This window comes from Gossypium hirsutum, chromosome D12 (assembly GCF_007990345.1).
Source record: "Gossypium hirsutum isolate 1008001.06 chromosome D12, Gossypium_hirsutum_v2.1, whole genome shotgun sequence".
NCBI lineage: Eukaryota > Viridiplantae > Streptophyta > Magnoliopsida > Malvales > Malvaceae > Gossypium > Gossypium hirsutum.
This window is the reverse complement of record NC_053448.1, coordinates 17638326-17658198: the sequence shown is the minus strand read 5'-3', so window position 1 is coordinate 17658198 and position 19873 is coordinate 17638326.

Sequence of the window (19873 nt, the reverse complement as noted above, 5' to 3'; positions counted from 1 at the left end):
TGGGCAGCTGGGGATGACGCATTGTCCCAAGCAATGCTAAGAATTCTGGAAAGGGTTGTTGGTCCCAACAATAGCAGTGGAAGCCATGGGTCAATTTCGGAGCGACTTCGAGCAAATGGAGCAGAGAATTTCAAGGGTATCATAGGAGTGGCCCCTAATGTGGCAAAATATTGGTTGGAGGCCACTGGAAGGATAATGGATTACTTGAATTGCACTTCGAAACAAAAATTGAAAGGTGCGGTATCGTTGTTGCGATAGGAAGCCTACCAGTGGTGGCTTACCTTGAAAAAGGGCACTCAACCTGACTGGGTCACTTGGGAGTTCTTCAAGTCCACATTTCAAGGGAAGTATGTGGGCGTAAACTATGTGGATGCCCGGAGGAGGGAATTCTTGAATTTGACTCAGAGAGACAGATCTGTGGCAGAAAACGAGGCGGAGTTCCTACGACTCAGTCGGTATACTAAAGCAATAGTGGCAACAAATTATGAATGTTCTGTTCGGTTCGAATATGGCCTCAGAGACAATCTTCGAGTACTGATTGCTCCCTAAAGGGAACGGGATTTCACAGCATTGGTGGAGAAAGCAAATATCGCTGAAGAAGTGAAGCGCACTGAGTGCCTAAACCAAGAAAGATTCAATACCTTTTAGTAGAGTTTATTAGTTTTAGGGTTAGATTTTCTTGTATTATTTTTCCCTCTTTTCATTTTAGATGTTAGCTTAATTGTAGACTGAGTTTTCTATTTTCCAAATGGTGCATTTAAAGAATATTCAAGACTTTACGATCAATTGGATTTATCAATAAGAATTTTCTCCACTCAATCTTGTCTTTGTATTTTCTTTTGTCATTTATTTGATCAATTGTGTGTGTATTGATGAGAATGAGTTTGTGCAAATTGATTAATCTATTATTTGGCTAAGTTTGATTCTAATTTGATCATGAATTATTTTTCTATTTTTCCAAATTGCTAAAACCCTAGAATTGACGACTCTAGGTAGTAATCTAAGTAGATGAGACTGAAAGGGTATTCTATTGTGTATCAGTTTGGTCGAGTTGTGCTTTTGAGTGAGACCGAAAGGGTATCTTAGGATAATCCTTAGTCAGGATGAGATCGAAAGGGCATTTCTGGGTAAGGTTAGTAACAATTCAATCGGGTTAGGATTTAGCTTAATTAATAATTAATTAATTGGTTATTCTTTTCATTGTTTAATTTGGAAATAGGAATTGATTAGTAATTAGTAAGTTAGAATTATTTTTAGTTTAATTAGATTTAGTTCAATTTAATCTTGGATTTGCACTACTAATTTGTAACTTGACTAGACTAGTACTTGTTTTTGGATAATTGATTTAGTAGAAAATTTCACCAACCTTAGAAATCCCTTAGGTAAGATCCACGAAATACTTCCAGTATTTCATTGTATATCTAAACTATATTACAATTTGACCTATTCTCTTGCTGACACCGCACTTCATCTTTATATTTAATTGTATTATTTTAAGATTTGGTGCATGTATGTCAAGGGGCGGTAACTTTGACTGGAGTGTTTGGATTTTGCAGGGCATTCATCAAACTAGTTATAGTTGAATGTCAAGCCAAGGTAGCTTGGCCTCTGAACATGTCCTCTAGTTTTTCTAGAGTTGCTTTGGTAGTCTTATAGCTCTCTAGTTGCTTATAAAGGGTGTTGGTCATGCTTTTAGCATATAGCAATGAGCCATCTCATCAGACTCCTCTGAGCATTTTCTAGCCTTATCCTGAGTAGTCGTAGGGCATTTTGTATCAATGACTGATTTCAATTTCTCACAGCTCAGGATAATCATGAGATTTTTTTTTCATTCCTTTTAGTGATTTTCATTCAGTTTGTTCTCAATAAGTATGTTTAATAAGGGAGTAGATGCCATTTTTAGAACTGAAAAATAACATATTCATTCATTACTATATTTGTAATTAGAAAATATGAAGAAAACATCCTGCAATATACGATATACATTAAAATGATGCATGCGTCTTACATTAAACTTGGAAAACATTTGTAAGTCATTCTAGTGATAATTTCTACACCCATTGAATTAAGTCGGGGCAATCTTAACCAACTAGTAAGAACATGGACTTTCATCCAATTAATACACGAACTTAATTCCTTAGGCATTTACATGTGCTAATAATCTCTTCACATTTGGCTGTCATTCTATCTTAAGCATTGCTTCTTGGGAATTTAATTAACTAGAATAATCTTGAGTGTATAACTATAAACTCAACACCTATCACATCATGTACCACAAATGAGTCATCTTAGGACAATCTTACTGAGTGACATGCTGTGACTAATTCTCCACTTTAAATAAAAATTTATTGTTATACCGTATGATAATACCTACAACATGATCGACCTACTATCATACAACTACAAGATAATTCTTCTTTATTTTAAGAAATCTCCTCAGTGAAATTCACATGATAATGTCTACTTTGGGGCAGATCCATTTCATGTCATCACAGAAGATCATTGATGGAGGTCGTAGGTCTTGTTTAGGGACCTTCTCCCACTTAATCTTTTAAAAACATGTAAGGTTTTTATGTCCAATTACAACCACAAATGATTAATTAATGCATGATAAGTACATGTAACATTCTTTTCCTAAATTATATGGCATGCTTATCATACATATTCATGAACATACTTTGTAGTCAATTTAAATATCATCATACTGTCACAGAAAAGCATAAAATTAAATGACTCTAACCAACTAAAGTTTCCATGAACCCATCCTAGAAAAAAATTTACAATGGTTACCCCAAACCATACTTAGGGTCTTTTGGTTGAAAGCCAAATATCTTGATTTCTGGGGGTTTTCCCAAAAACCATAAATGACTTGAAAAACATCGAAGGGGCCTTTTGTCGAACTCTATGGCCAACACAAACTTCTGCTTCCACCTCAGTTGACGTTGCCATTACCATCATCGAGCCACTAGAGGCCACCGCCGGGTCATCGCCGATCACCATTGGGTCATCACTAGGCCACCATCGGGCCAGCGCTATCAGACCACTGGTAGCCTCTGCCACCAAACTACCATCTATCTTTTTTGAGTTGGTTGGGTCGAGTTTGTGTCATCCCGATCAATCTGTGGTGCATCTTGGTTTTGCAAGATTTGTTGAACAATTCGATTACATAATACTTATGTTTACTTCCGGCTCACATGAATTATTCTAAAACTAAATAAATAAAATGATTCCTACATGGAGATGATAATCCATGATCTAATTACATATCCTAAAAAAATATTGAAAATAATAATTACAACCACTTTAATTTTTAGGATTAACAACTTTGGAAAAATTAATTTATCATATAAATAATAAAATAATAAAAATACATTCATTCATATACACAACCCAAAACATGCTAATAATTATAAGAATGTCATATCTTATCAAAATATTAACAAAACATGAAGAAGAGAGAAATTTTTAATAGTGGTTTATACTATAAACATAGCATAACTTGGATCTGATACCAATTATTGAAAAAAATCTGGTTTGAAAACAATTTTCTTGTACAGCAGAAAAAATAAAATTTTAAAAACCAAGTTGATTTGTGATATTTATAGCAATAAACTTTTCCCAAAAAGTATCTGTGTTTTGAGCGAGACGAATCCTTGACGTTCTCATCATTCAACCAGACGACCCTCTCCACTAGTCTCATACCACAAATCATTTAGAGTGTGGGCTCGAACAATTTCAAATCAAACACAGAACCAAAAATATTATTCTTACATTCAATAGGAAAGTAAATCTTTCTCTCTTTTATAGAAATCGGTAGAATTTTTATTCCCGAAAAATATAATTTATACCTAGGCTCGATTTGTTTTTCTAAAAATGGCTTCTAGAAATTGATTTCTGGAAAACGACTTACTTTTCTGGAAAAGTTAATATTTTCTAGTGTTTGGATAAATCTGGGTAAAATATTTTCTACTGTTTGGCAGATTTCCTGAAAATATTTCATAAAATCAATTTTAAATGAAACAAACATGTATTTGAGATTTTCTTATCTTTTCATTGTTTAATTGAGTTTATTTTATATCTATAAATTTATATTTTACATTGTTCTTTGTAAAACAAACAGAACATAAACATATTTGTTATAAAATATTATAATGCAATTTTCTTTTAATAATCAAAATTTATTTTATAATAAGAAAATATCTTGTAATAATAAATGTCATATATAAACTTAATAATAAATAATGTTTAATTAAAACTTAATTTAAATTACATATATTACATATATGATAGTATATTAACACATTAGAGTTGTAAGGGATAAATGAAGCTAAACATTATTTAACAAATACTTTAATTTATATAATTAAAATATTCATATTTTTATACTAGTTTAAAATATGTCATAAGTCCTTGTACTCTTTTTAAATTTGAAATTTAGTCCATGTACTTTTATTTTTTGATTACTCTTACTTTTTAGATATCAAAATTCAGGTTCAAGTGTTAACATTATTAAGAATAATTTGTTAAATTCATGTTCATTATAATGCCATTTTTTAGTTACATGAATACCGAGTATTTTCATTTAAAAATGTGACATCAACAAAATTGACAAGAAAAATAACAAAGTCAACAATTGGACTTGGTTTTCAAATCTGAAAAGTAGAGGGACTAAATTCTTGAAAATAACAGTACAAGGGCTAAATTCCAAATTTTTGAAGAGGACATAAACTTCTGACATATTTTAACATTTATACTACAAAAAATTTATTATTAATATATTTATAATTGTAATAAATATTTATTATTAAAATATTAATATTCAATATTTTTCAATTATATAAGAATAGTATTTAAATTTATTGTTTTAAAATTTTATTATTAAAATAAAATTGAAATATTAAATAATTTATTAAAACAATAAATTATATTAATAATTTATTATATGATTAGATATAGATAATTAAATATGCATGTTAAATAATATTAAAAATTATAATATTTTATATTCATATTTTATTAATTTTAAATATTTTTAAAAATAAAAATAAAAATTTGTTAATTAATATATTAATATTAAGCTTGAATTAAGTTAATTTTTATATAAAAATAAAATCACCCATAAATGAGCTCTTTTTTGGGAAAATTACTTACACTTTTCAAAAGGGTAAGCCATTTTATAGGAAAAAGAGCTTATTTTCCATTGACCAAGTTGTTTTCCACAAAAAAAAACATAGGAAAATGCAAAAAAAATAAATTCCATAAGTCATTTTTAGTGAAACAAGTAGAATAACCCTACCAGTGTGTTTTTAACCCTACCAATGTCATCTATTTATAAGGAGAGATAAAGAAACCCTAGTTGAATTAGTAGAAACAAATAATACTTATTTAATAGAAAATCAATCACATAGTTGAACTAGGAGAGATAGGGGTGGCCAACCCTAGTTAATAATACTAAGATTGCCGCCCCTCATACTTATTATGAGGGGTTTTGGGCTTCTCCAATATCAGGTGTCACTATATGTGCTTCTTGAACTTTAACTTTAATCCAACCCAAGACATGTATTTTAATTTTCCAAAATAAAATATTATTTATAAAAATTAATTTAAATTCAATTAAATAATTTTCTCAACCCAATTCTAATTTCGTTAAAGTCACAACAACATTACCGTAAAAGAATCTATGAGAAAATATGTTTAATTTCTACATTCAAAGGATTTAGAATAACTAATTAATTTAATTCCAATTTTGAACTACAAATATTTAATTAAAAATTAATTCAAAAAACTTAAATTAATTCTCAAGTCATTTCCAAACTTAGTGAGAAATCACATTCATTTTTTAATGTTCCACTAAACTAACTAGTTGGCAAGAACTACTTATCTCTTGACCTCACAGTAAAGACTGGTTTGGGGCTAAGGTGTTCATGGATAAACCATGCCAATTTTGGGTTAATTCCCACCTAAATGACTTTCTAGGGTCGTTAAGCCTAGGTTTTAAGTTCTTCTCCCAAACAGCTGATTCACTAAGAAAACCCTACACAGTAATTAGTTAATCACACTTCCACTCACTAATCCCCCAAAAGAGGATTAGTTCCTCATGGAATCCAAAAACATGATAAACTTGATAAAGAAGATATGCATAAAAAATAAATCAAGAATAAAGCCTAAGAGAATCTTGATTGTATTTAATTGATGAAGTGCTGAAATCCACAAGCGTTTGATTGCGTTTACAAATCAAGTTCTCCAAAGAACACAAATGGAAAGAACTGAAAAGAAATCTAAAGCCTAAAAGAAAAAAAACTGAAAATTAAATTACAAGTAAGAACTAAGAATAAGAAAAACTCCTTCTAAAAAAAGTGTCTAAAGAGCTTATTTATAGAGTTAAGGTTGGCCATCGTCCTCAACCCCAAGTTACTTGACGTTTTCGTGTTAATTTCCATTGCACGGACCAAAATGCCCCTTGCTCATAATTTTTTCCGTATAGGGCCGGTGTCGTGACACCTTAGTGTATTTGTCACGACAGTAAAGGCAGTATGCCTAGTTCAGGTTTGGCTTCAGGGGTGTGTTGTGACATCCTATGGCTGTGTCGTGACACCAAAGGAAGACTTGAGATTCTTGTATTTTGTTCCTTATGTTGTGACATTGAACTTCTCGTGTTGCAATACAATGGCCAACTTTGAGTTCCTATGCCTTTGAATGGTATCCTACATACTCACTAAGTATGTTAGCTCACCCTTAGGCCTCATTCGACCCCTAAGCTCATAAAAAGACTCAAAATACACTTTTTTATTGAATTCAAATAAAAGATAGAAAACTTAAATAAAGCCTAATAAAAATACTTGTATTCAAGCTCCTTAAGTGCAAAAACTAGTTTAATCTACTACACTGAATTATGATAGATAATTTATTTAATTCAACATTCAATTCATTTCTAGTTTCAACAAGATAGCAGAGGGATCGATTGGACATATTAACGGTTAGGGTTGAAATTGTATCATGAACTCATTTAGTCTTGAAGTCATTCCACTATAGTATCATGACTGACCTCATTACATACCATTACAAAATCTACTCGATTAATGCTTCTCTAATGACTTTATCATAAGTGTGTTTCCCTTATAGGATACCCTTAATCTATTTAGGATAAATTTGTCCTCCTAATATGATCTTATTTTATCTCATGATAACCATTGCATTTTTCTTCATGAAAAGTCAATTACTATCAAATAGTAACTATCAAAAAGACAAATGACCTATGGCCACATTGACTTTTCATCTTTCATGTAATGCAAATGAGAGGATATCATTTACCCATTTATTGAGCTATGAATCCACTATTTTGAATGATATTACATATTGCAGAAGTCATATACCCAATGCACCAGCTTTTAATTCATTATCTATGTGAACTCAGGCTTTTACTTACATCAAAGTATATGAGTCATGCATACTAGTCCATCATCCATTCAGGATTAGGTATGTGACACTATAACATCAAAAGTGAATAAATCCATAAATGGATTTAGGATCTATTATAATGGGCAGTTGTCCAATGTATTGGCAGTCCAGTTAACCACATCTATGTCTCTATCTTCTAAGAGTCACCCACTTCAATGCTTAAGACAAAACATCCCCCTATTGGACTTGATAAATGACATATTATCATTTTAATCGATTTGCTCATTTTCGATTAGATAGAGTACATGTTTAGGTTCATCTACTAATATAAGTTATCTACTAAATATTTTTATTAAATATTTATGGAGTTATTATATAGGTAAATTGAATTTTGAATAAGTACTTTTGTCGAATTAGTAACTTTTCTAAATTAAAGACTAATTAAGGTATAAGAACTAAATCTTAAAAGTGAAAAAAGTTAATCACTATTGATTTTTATTTATTAAAAGGGTTAAATAATATTATACGAAGGGTCCAACTAGAAATTAGGCCATTTTCAATAGTAGTGGACGGTAAAGAATGTTTTTATTTAGTAAATAATATTAAATTACAAAAATTATAATTAAAAGATTATAATAAGTATTATATAATATAAATTAAAAGTTAGAATGCCCTTTTCTTTCTTTCATTCATCATCTTCACAAAACAAGAGTTTGAGCTTCAAGCATTCAACTCTCAAATTTGTAAGCAATTTCAAGCTTGTTTCTTTTAATTTTTATGTTTTTGAGATCCCAAAAGCTTTATTTAGCTAGTCCAGGGATTAATTTTTCAAAATTTTAAAGTTTCTAAAAGTTCCCATTGTTGAATCTTGAAGCTTTTGATACTAAATTGTTAGATTTTAAGCTTAGAAATGAAAAAATGACTAATTTGTAGAGTGAAAATTATTAGTTTTGAACATAGGGACTAAAGTGTAAATATTTCAAAATTGGTATGAAATTTTTGTAATTATAGATATTAGAGGGCTGTAGATGGATGAAATTGAGATCTGTTTCAAAATCAAAGCTCGAATTTGAAAGTTATGACAATTTCGATTTTAAAGACTAAATTGAATAAAATGAAAAGCTTTTGGGGATATCCAAAAATTAAAATTGAATTGATATATGTTTATAATAGACTATTATAAGATGTTTAGAATTGATAAATTGAAATGAACTATTATAGATCGGGATTTGAATCAATCAGAAGATAATTGAAGCAAAGGCAAAATTACAAATTAGTCATCGACATTTCATTTGTTGCTATTTTTGTCAGGTAAGTTCGCATGGGACTTAATTTATTAATTCATTTTATGTTTGTATTATATTATTTTTCTTTTTAGTTTGAATTGTTAGGTAAATAATGTCTTTTGGCATCAAAGAGACTAAATCGAAAAACATGAAATAAATGGCTAATATGAATAGATACATGATAATGATTAAATGTGAAATTGATATATTATTGAGTAGTATATATATGATGATGTTACAAGGTTAAAAATGTATATGAATTATTATTCAAAATGTGAAAAGTGAGTATACAGTTTCAGAGTTTGTAATGATACAGAACTAGTAATGATGTCGGTTGAACTTGGGAAATAATTGGGATGCGAACGTCATGCCATTAAGGTTCAAATAGAAATTGGGTGTTGGTCAGGGATTTCTTTATCAATGGATGAGATCTAACATGTGTTGCGAATTCTCGACAACTTGAGTGAGCAAAATCGAATAAAGTTTGCAAAAGTAAACCCGATCTTTATCGATGGCTGAGATCCAACACATGTTGCTAATTCTCGAAAGCTTGAGTGAGTAGCATTGAATAAAGCTTGTATAAGTAAACCAACTATACAATTTGTGGAAGTAAATTAGTCCTGTTTATCCAAATTTAAATTGCTATAGTTCCTTAGACAGGACATGTGACACCCCATATCTTTAAATCGGTAAATTGAATATTTTGACCAATTGGTATTGGAATGGATCTAGTGAACATGTTCATTATGCATCTCCTTGATCCGGCTATACTTTTAGCCCCTTCTTGCGAGCCACTTATTGTCCACAAGACTATTCACCATATGTCTATACGTGAAGACTATCAGCAGTATGACTGTCCGTGGGACTATCTGCCATATATTTGGTCCCAAGACTAGTCGCACTTCGCTGTTCTCTTTATGTGTAAGCTGTAGCACAGTGACTTAATTACAATACTAACCCTACCTAGTGTCATTGTGAGAGACTCTATGAAGAGTCTAATCTTGCGAGCTATAGGATTATACGAGTTGTTTGAATGCGAGCTATATGATTCTATTAACTGTATTTGTGCAAGTTGAATGATTATGTGAACTGTATCTATACGACCTAAATGATTATGCGAATTGAATCTATGCAAGTTGTATGGTTATACGAGTCGGATGACAGTGCAAGCTATAGGATTATGCGAGTTGTACTAAATATCAAAATGTAGAGATGTTATGTTGATTTTGTTATGCATCGTGTAGTTCTAATTCAATGGTTAAACTAGGAACTCGCTAAGTTTTATACGAACTTACCCTATATTCTTTTCTTGACTTTCAAGTATCTTAAAAGAATTATTTCTCGGACTTTCAAGAGGGACACAACCAGAATATTTAGGCCTTTTGTAAGCCTATATCTATTTTGATTGTAACATGTATATGTAGGGGTGGTTTATATTTGTTCAAGTTGTATTAACCTTATTTTGTTGAACATTGTTAAATCCGGTTGGGTTGTAATTAAGTTGGTGGATTATATTATGCATAAATATAAACGTGCTGGTTGGAAGTATTTATCTGTAATATTGGAATTGCATTTGTATGAAAAATTTTGTAAACTTTAGTCGTTAACATAGTCAGTTATTTAGGTTTCCTCCCCGATTTTTCGATCATCCGAACATACTTAAGAGTGTTACAATTAGTAGTATTAGAGTTCCAGTTTAGCCGATTCTCGGATATCAAATTATGAAATTAGGCCTCAATATGCATGTTACATTATTCTGGCTTAGTCCTTCAACAAATTGAGAGACACGACAGATAAGGAGATAGAAAGTAATGTCCCTCTCCACCAATCTAGTGGCCTGGTTCCCTCCGAGAGTAGAAGGGTTGCCGGGACCGATGCACAAGATGCACTGGTAGAAATGATGGGGCAATGGTTTGATTGATTTATGGGTGTTGCTCCAGCAGCACCTCCACAACCATAGAATAACCTTACTCAACTGCCAGCTCCTCCTCCTGTTCAAGTTCCAAATGTGCTTCAGGGCGATCCGATGAAGGAAATACCGAAGTGGGTGCCAGAGAATTCTTGAGAGGGATGACTGACAATCCATTGGTAGTAGAAAGTTGGCTTTCGTCAAAGAATTTTGATGTGTCGAATTAGGCTCACATGTCACTGAATGAGATTGTTTTTAAGCAATTTAAGTGTCTTTTTAGCAGTTTAGCATAATTTTAGTTTTTTCAACTGAATAAGTGTAAATACCTCTTTTTCCTCATTTTTGTGATGCAAATTGGATAATTATGCCATTGGGGACCCTAATGGTTGATTGAGTTGTAAGAGCTTATTGGTGGCCTAAACTTAAGTGAAAACATCACCAAAGGAATGGGTATTGTGACATCAAATCATGGAAATTGCAACATCTCAAACAATCCTGAAATGAAAACAATGAAGACCACTTACATATTGGATCTAGTGCCTTAAGTGTAGTATTTTCGTCTAAGTACACTTGTAATTTTTTTCGAACAGGCTGGTTAATAAAATTATTCATAAATTACATTAATACTTTTTATATTATCTTCACATGTTTTTTCATGCAAAGTAAAATGGAAGCACATGTTGCTCACTAGTTGTCAATGTTTAACTAATATTAAGCTATATTACGTGGTCTGATCGTAATACAAAAAGATAACTTATATTAGTAGACGAACCTAAACACGTCCTTAGTGTAATTGGAAATGAGCAAACCGATTGAAAGACTAATATGTTGTCTATAAAATCCAATTGGGGAGATGGTTTGTCTTAGGCATCAGAGCAAATAGCTCCCAGAAAATAGAGAAATAGAAATGACTGACTAGATTTATAGTACATTAGACTAGACCCAAGTAGAATAGATCCTGAATTTGTTTATGGATTTATTCGCTTTTGACGTTCATAGTGTGGCATATCTAAATCTTGAGTTGATGGTGCATTGGGTGTAAGACTTCTATAGTACGTAGCATCATTCACAGTAGTGGAACTCATGGCCCAGGACATGGGTAAATGGTGTCCTCTCATTGGCATTACATGGTTAAGAAAAAAAAAACATGGCCATGGGTCTTTCGTCTTTGTGATGAATAACTTAATTACTATACGATAGTAATTGACTTTTCATGAAAGGAAGATGTAATTGTTACAATGAGATAAAATAGGATCATATTGGGAGAACGGATATTATCCAAAAGAGATCAAGGATATCCTATGAGGGAAACACACTTATTACAATGTCATTAAACGAGCACTGGGTAGCTCCTTTCATAATGGTATGTTGTTAGGGAGAGCTCAATCACGATACTATATAGGAATGACTTCATGACTAAATGAGTTTATAATTAATAGGCAAAAAGATGAAACTTAATTATAAATCAATTGAGCCCTAATTACATATGTCAAATCGGTCCTTCTGGTAGCTCGTTGAAACTATAAATGAATTGCTTGTTTAAATAGAAATGAATGAAATGAATATAAAAAGAGAAATTAGAAACATTCAGAAAAAATTAAGGTTTTTTCCGAAATGAAAAAATGAAATCATTTGGACATGAATGTAGGTTTCCAAAATGGAAATAAAATGGAAATGATTCATTTGCAATTCTATATGGATTACTTAAAAATAATTGAAAGCATGAGTTTGTGTTTTTGAGCTATTTTGAAGTCCGAAAATGAAAATATATCATTTGGTCACAGTGAACATGTTGAGTTGTTAAATATAAAACATATTTTATCGAAATTTTACCAACGATAAAATCATCAAAGTTTTATTGGGAGTAATATTGTCAAAATTTTACCAGGAGTAAAATATGGATGAGAAAATTGTTTAATATAGAATATTAAAGTTTATTTTGTGAAATAGAAAAACTGAATCTAATTGGATCACATTATAGAGTACTAGGCCAAAATGCTTCGGAAGTACTTGTAATTGAATCCAATGTTAGAGAGGCCTAAAACCCCTTATATAACATGAAAGGGTCAACAATTACAGCAACCCTAGTAGGAATACTAGGGTGTGCCGTCCACCCCACTCCTACTCTAAGTATTAATTTGTTTTTCCATTTGAAATAAATCACTACAACTTAACAAGGATTCTACCTTCTCTTCTTATAAATAGATGACACCGGTAAGGCATAAAGAACAACTTTTAGAGATTGTTGGTTTGCCCAAAAATAGAAAGAATTTATTCTCAACTATTAAATATATTTTTCCATAATAACAATTCTACCAGTTTCTATTAAAGTAGAGAGAATTTTCCTTTTCACCCCAAATAAAAAAGAGAAAACTTTTTCTAGTTCTGTATTTCGATTCAATTGGTTCGAGCCTACACGCGAAGCAGTTTGTGGTGCAAGAATAGTGGAGAAGATCATTTGGTTGAAAGTCGAGAACAACGAACATCTGGTAAGCAAAAAATACAAGTATGAATACGATTAGAGTTTACTGCTATAAATATCACAAACCGGGTCGATTTTCAAAATTTCAATTTTTCGTTGTGCTAGAAAATTATTTTCAAACCAAATTTTTTATTTTTCCTAAAAACTTGTAATGCCCCAAACTTTTAGATTTTTTAATGTGTTTGTTTGTAAGATAAATTGACTTAGTTTGGTGGTTAAGTGCCTTAGGTGTTCGTTTTGGGTCTTGTGTTCGAGTCCTGTTAGGTGGGAATTGTGGAATATTTTTCTTTGGCGTGGGGCTTATTGAGAATTAAAGTTTTGCTTAAATTCTAAAAGTTTTTAGCATGTGGGGATTTGGATGGGGATTAATATTATTATAGATTTAATTAGATTTTAATTAAATCAAAAGTCTCTTATTTTTATTCCTTTTGTAACCACCTTAAACCCTTCTTTTTGGGTTTCATGTTCTTTTTCTTCTGCTGCTAATTTGCCACTCCAATATTCTTTCTTTTGATTCCTCATTTGCTCATCTTTGTTCTCTTGAGAATTAGAAAAGTATTGATTGTTCTTCACGTGGATTAAACTTTGGCTGCAAAGTAAGTGTTATTTTGTTGTCTTCTTTTTTTGTGGTAAGTTTCTTTCAGTTTTGAATTAAGGTGGTTGAATTGGTTTCGAAGTATTTGATTAGTAATTCTTTGTGGTGATTGATTAGGTGAAAGGGGTGAGAATCCAACTCCTCCATTAGAGTAGGCTTCAATTTGATCGTTGTTTACAGAGTGGTAAGTGTGCCAAAGTCTTTTCAGAAGGCTGAGATTTTAAGTTGTTAGGAGTGTTAGTTGGTTGGGTTTTGATGAATTGATTAGTATGTTTTGCTGGAAATTGTAGGTTTGTGGGTTCCCGATAGTGGAGTAGATCAAATACGTAATTAGGTGGGTGGAAACAACCCAAAAATTTGTTAAAAACTCGACCAAAACCGTAAAATAGGGGCTGTTACAAAACACCCAATTTTCACACGGCCATGTATGGTGGCCGTGTGCAACACACGACTATGTGGGATTTTTGCAGACCGTGTGTGGTGGCCGTGTGTAGTACACGGCCATGTGAGATTGTGTAGCCCGTGTAGCTAGGTTGTGTGGGACACACGATCGTGTGAATATTTACAAACTGTTTGGGTGGCCCAGACGAGCCCAGATGGGTTGGGCTTTGGGATGTGTGGGCCTTTTAGGTAAATTTTAGGGCCCAATTAAGGGTTGTTTAAAGGAAATGACATTTAGGTCCAAGGACGTTACGAGGGTTAGAAAATTGTAAGTTTTGTATTTTAAGTCCATGCCAATAACTCTAAAAGCATGGTAAATATGTTAAACTAGGATAAAACTAATGGTTTTATTATGTATTAAATAAGTTATTTATATGAGCATGACATGTAACATATGCTATATGTGAATATGACAACTGTTTGAGATTACGATATGTATAAGGCATGTGTATGATATGCATGTGTTAGGGTGGGATATGTCTGACGGTGGTAGTGTTTATGGCTGCAAATATGGTGGCTAGACCGTAACTCTATATGTCTGGCAGCTCGCTGCAGATATATAAGTGACATATTGCCGCATATTGGTGTGATTGGATGGATGGACTCTTGTAGTGAAATATGGTGTGATTGGTTAGATAGAGATGGTATGTAGCGGATGGGGGTAGGCTTTTGATATGTTTGTTATGGTTTGATAAGATATGCAAATGTGATCTAGCATGTTACGCTACAGTATGATAAGCTATAAGTTGTAGGGATTTTGATATGATATGAAACATTTGGAACAAATGCATTATGTGATATTCTTATATATGTTTAATGTATATTAAATGTATGAACTTGGACTATGGGCCAAACTGCTCACTAGGCTATTAGCTCACGTTCTTGTATATTTTGTTTCAAGTAACCCTCCGACTTAGCAATAGACGGTGTCACAAGAGACTCGGGCTTCACATTTTCAACACAATATTATATGGTTTTATTTTTTTTGTTTTAATTGGACATTTCAGACTTTATTATGGTTGTTAGTTTTGGGACAACTTATGATTCATTTAGTTCATTAGGACTAAAATGGCTCGTTTTGCCAAAGCTCAAATGGTTAATAATCCTACCTAAAGTGACAAAACTAAACGATAAGTTTTCAAGTAATTGTCATCGTAACTTAAGTTTGAGGTTTTCATTAAAAATGATTTTGACATGATTAAAATGATTTATAAAATAGTGTGACAGTGAAACCTTCAACTCACTAAAAAATGGTTTTTCTTCAAAATAAACAAATTTCTCTATTTCTAGCAATGTGACCTTCATAATCAGGTCGTAACGTCTACGCTGGGTATGTTGTACAAAATTAGTCTCAGAGCTAGGTTATGCTATGTTTATAATGTAAACCGAGACCAAATCTCTCTCTTCATCTTGTTTGATTGATATTTTATAATATGTGACATTGTTGTAATTATTCGCATGTTTAACGGAATATATGAGAATGAATGTGATATTATATATTTTTATATAATTGTTATTGTTTTCTAAGGTTGTGGTTATTAGGAAATAGACCATGGACTATCGTCTCCATATATGATTATTTTTATATAGAATTATTATGAGCTGAAAATGGACATAGGACTTAAATGTAATTTTTCCCAAAAGGAGTCCATGATGAGGAGAAGATGGAGCAATGACGGTTGAAGACACAAGAATGCCTTGTAGTGAAAAACTATATATTTTTTCATTTACTTTCAAGAAATGAAACCATGAAAACCTTGGCTGACAATTTTATTTTAATTACCCAATTGTGATATATATGTATGATATGATCCGCAGTTGATCGATTAAAGATAAGAAGTGTGGTAACGATAAAATACATGTGTTGTATTGTTTCATTAACTTTTTTAGGTTATTTGATTGCCGTGAGAAGTGTGGTAATGAGAAGGTGTATGTTTAGGATTGGCTCTTGTAAGGAAAGGCTTGGTTTCTAAGTGGTCAAATATGACTCGCATCCCTTTCCTAAAACTCTACTTGGTGCACGATTCACATTTATTTCTTTGATGTTTTCCTTAAAATAAAATTTGTGGAAAATCAAAATAGTTGATTTTTTGAATAAATGAATGTGAATATTATAAAATTATCATAGCATGTCAGGCAATATGAGGTAAGCAGGCCATATAGTTTAGGAAAGAATGTCACATGTACTTGTCATGCATATATTAACCATTCATGATTGAAACCAAAAATTCAAAAACTAAAAATTAAAAACATTGCATGGTTTTAAAATATTGAGTGGGACAAGGTCCCTAAACAAGACCTATGACCTCCATCAATTGTCTCTTGTGATGGCCTAACAAGTGCACAACCCCACGGTAGGATTGTAGTGTGGATTTTGCTGAGGAGATTTCCTAAAAGAAAGAACAATTTCCTTATGATCAAATGATAATTGGATTGACCCTTGTGGTAGGCATTATCATGGGATAGGTCAATAAATTCTATCTTCAAAAGAGGAAAACTAGTCAAAGCATGCTACTCGATGAGATTGTCCCATGATGACTCATTTGTGGTGCTTGATGGGATAGGTGTTAGGTTGATGGTTATACACTCGAGATCTTCTAACTCCCCACGGAGGTCTACTTAAGTTAGAATGATGGCCAAATGTTAAACGATTATTAGTATGCGTGAATGGCTGATCGGTTATTTGATGTCACAGCAATTATGTGCAAGCATATACTGTCGATGCAAGTATAGTAGACAAATATGAGTCTATTGAATATCGATCCCACAAGAATGGTAGTCTTTTGTCTATTAATGTCAATGCAACAACAAGATGGATACGAGATAAATTATGAGAATAGTTGTCGATGCAATAACTTGAAAACAATAAAATAAAATATGATAATGAAAAACTAGGATCCCCAACATGAATCTTTAGTAGAATACTAAGTGCTCACAAGGTATAAAAAGATAGGTGATTGTCGAAGCAATAAAGTTCAATATATATCTTACTCAGCGTCACTCCCCTATTTAATCCGAGACTTAAACATGCATACTAACCTCACCTTCCGATGATAGCAATACGACACTATTAAGAACAAGTGGACTAAATTCCTCTAATCCTTACTCAACTTTCATTGTAATGCTTGTTAGCTCCAACTGTCACTGTACTTTCTAGTGTCAGTGACTGCAATGACACTTCCGTGTTAAAAACATTCAAACCCCAAGATTAAACAATAAAAGTAAGATATAATAAGATAAAATTTAATCAAGAATTCATGTGTACTTCTATACAAACAAAAAACATAGAATAATCACTAGCATTCATAAAGAAATAAGAAAGAATCGAGTGGAGAATACTACTCCTAAACAACTCAATTGAATCTCTCTATTCCGTCTTGTCTCGCACTTAGGTCTTTTCGTCAGAAGCTAGTCTGCATCTGGTTTTCATGTTGGCTCACCCATGAGAGGCTTAGGTTTCCACGGCCGCAAGCTTCAAGATCGGATGATGAAGATGATGATCAGGAAAAAAAAAAGAGAAAATCCCCTTTTTCTTCTCACGTCCACCTTTTATGTCGTCCTCCAACACTACAGGTGTCCTTTCCTCAAAATTATTCTGTCCTTGTACGTACAGGTTCGTTATACCAGACTAGACAGGTCATGTAAATTTAATTCTTATTCGGACAACTGTCAGGTGTGGCGACAATTCTGGACGCAATCTGGAATTCACTTATGCAGCAACATTAATGTAAAAATATAGCAAAATTAAGGATAAAATAGGCTAGGATTCACTGAGTTATAAAATGCAATTTACTAAACTGAAAATGCTAAAATATATGCTAAGGATAACTAAATGGGAACAATTTAACCAATAAGTAAGGGGGTAAATGTTAAGTTCAATTTTGAGCTTAACTTATTCAATTAAATTATTTAAATTGTTGATTAATCTTTGGTCAATTAAGTTATAATTTAGCTTAAATTGATTAAGTACATGCCATGCCATAATAATTTAATTTCACTCCAATTTAACAAATTAAAGTTAATTTTAATTCATGCGCAGGTAAGGAACATTTTGATGTCCGTATGAGCTCGATTTAGAATTAATTTTCATGAATAAAGCTGCTGGATGAAGGTTGATGACATGCTGGTTTGGAAGAATTAAATTGACATGATCAAAATATAAAATTTAAGTGACCAAATTTACCACAAAAGTCATTGGGACAAAGAGGAAAATTCGGTCCAATTAGAAGTACATTAGGCCAAACATGCGACAAAATCAGCAAGGGAATTATTATTAATTCTCTTAATTTCCTTCTTGCTAGCGATGGCTGACTCTAATAGAAACAAGGGAATCAAATCAGCCTTAAAGAGTTTAATTAAAGTAAAACTCTAGTAGGCTGAAGCTATTTTTATGCGACGGGTTCAGCTAGGATAAAGGGGGATAGGATCAAATTTTATTTTGAATTATTAGAGGTTATTATTATTCCATAAATAGAGGTGACCAGCAGCTGAAAAAAAAAGGAGAGAACAGAGCAGGAGGGCGTAGAACTCGAGCAAGCAGAATCTCAGATTGGACTAGCAAAAGCCGATCAAGCAGTTGGAGTAGCAGCCCAAAGTTTCAGCTAATTGAGAGAAGGGAAGCTCAACGACTTGAGGAATTTTTTTTCTTTTCGAGATTCAATTTGTAATTCATGTTGTTTACAATTGATTTTGGTTTTGTTTTACTTGCTATGAGTGGCTAAATTACTACGCTTAGTTAGACACTTATGAAACCTCGCATAAGGAATTTGAAAATTTATTTTGTTTTAAATTCGAATTTGGCATTCTTGAATTGCTCATTTTAATGCTCAGAGAAGTTTTTCTAAATCAATTAGATTGATCAGCTATTTAATTTAGGAATTTTCTTATAATCATTTAAGTGAAAATTGAGTAATCGAATTTCTCAATTAGACTTAGAATTGGTGATGATTAATTGGCCTGCGGCTAATTAGAGCAATTACGGATTTAATTTTAGATGCCGCTGGAGGATTTTTCTTTGATTGATGCAAGGTGAAGCCTCTAAAATACCTAATGCACCTTTAATTGGTTAACGAATAGGTAATTAAAGGAAGATTCTCAATTATAAATGTTTTCTAATTGAATAAAATTTACTAGAGATAGGAAGTCGCTTCGTAAGTGATTTTTCAGTCTTGCTGCTAATTTAGTCTATTGAAATAATTTAAAGTCACAAAGAACTTGTCCTTGGTGGATTAAGGCGTCGATAACTAAGCATTCTTTCTCTTGATAATTTTTCAACATACACAATTTGAGCCAAAACTTATTCGCAACTTAGATCAGTTTTTGTTTTAAAATATATATATATAACCCCTCATTATTTTCTTTCTCGCATGCATTTTTTTTCATTACTCATCTCTTCATATAGATTTGACGCAAGCTTCTTCATGGGACGATTCCCTATTTACTCTATATTACTAGTTAATTTTGGTTGAATAGCGGATTAAATTTGGTAGTCGTAAACGACAGCTACCAAATTTTTGCGCCGTTGCCGGGGAAGCGACGTAGTGAAATCTATTTGATTTTCAGAACTCATTTTGTTTTCTTGTTTTTTTATGCAGGTAGATTAGTCCCTTTAGTATATGTTATTAAGGAATGGACGACGAACATTGAAGTTCCTTGTTAACATTACCGATCAACAAGCCGAATCACACATTGAACCTAAAAATTTAGAGGACATCGACATGGCCAACCAGACCTTGAAGCAATTGGCTGCACCTAACTTGGCT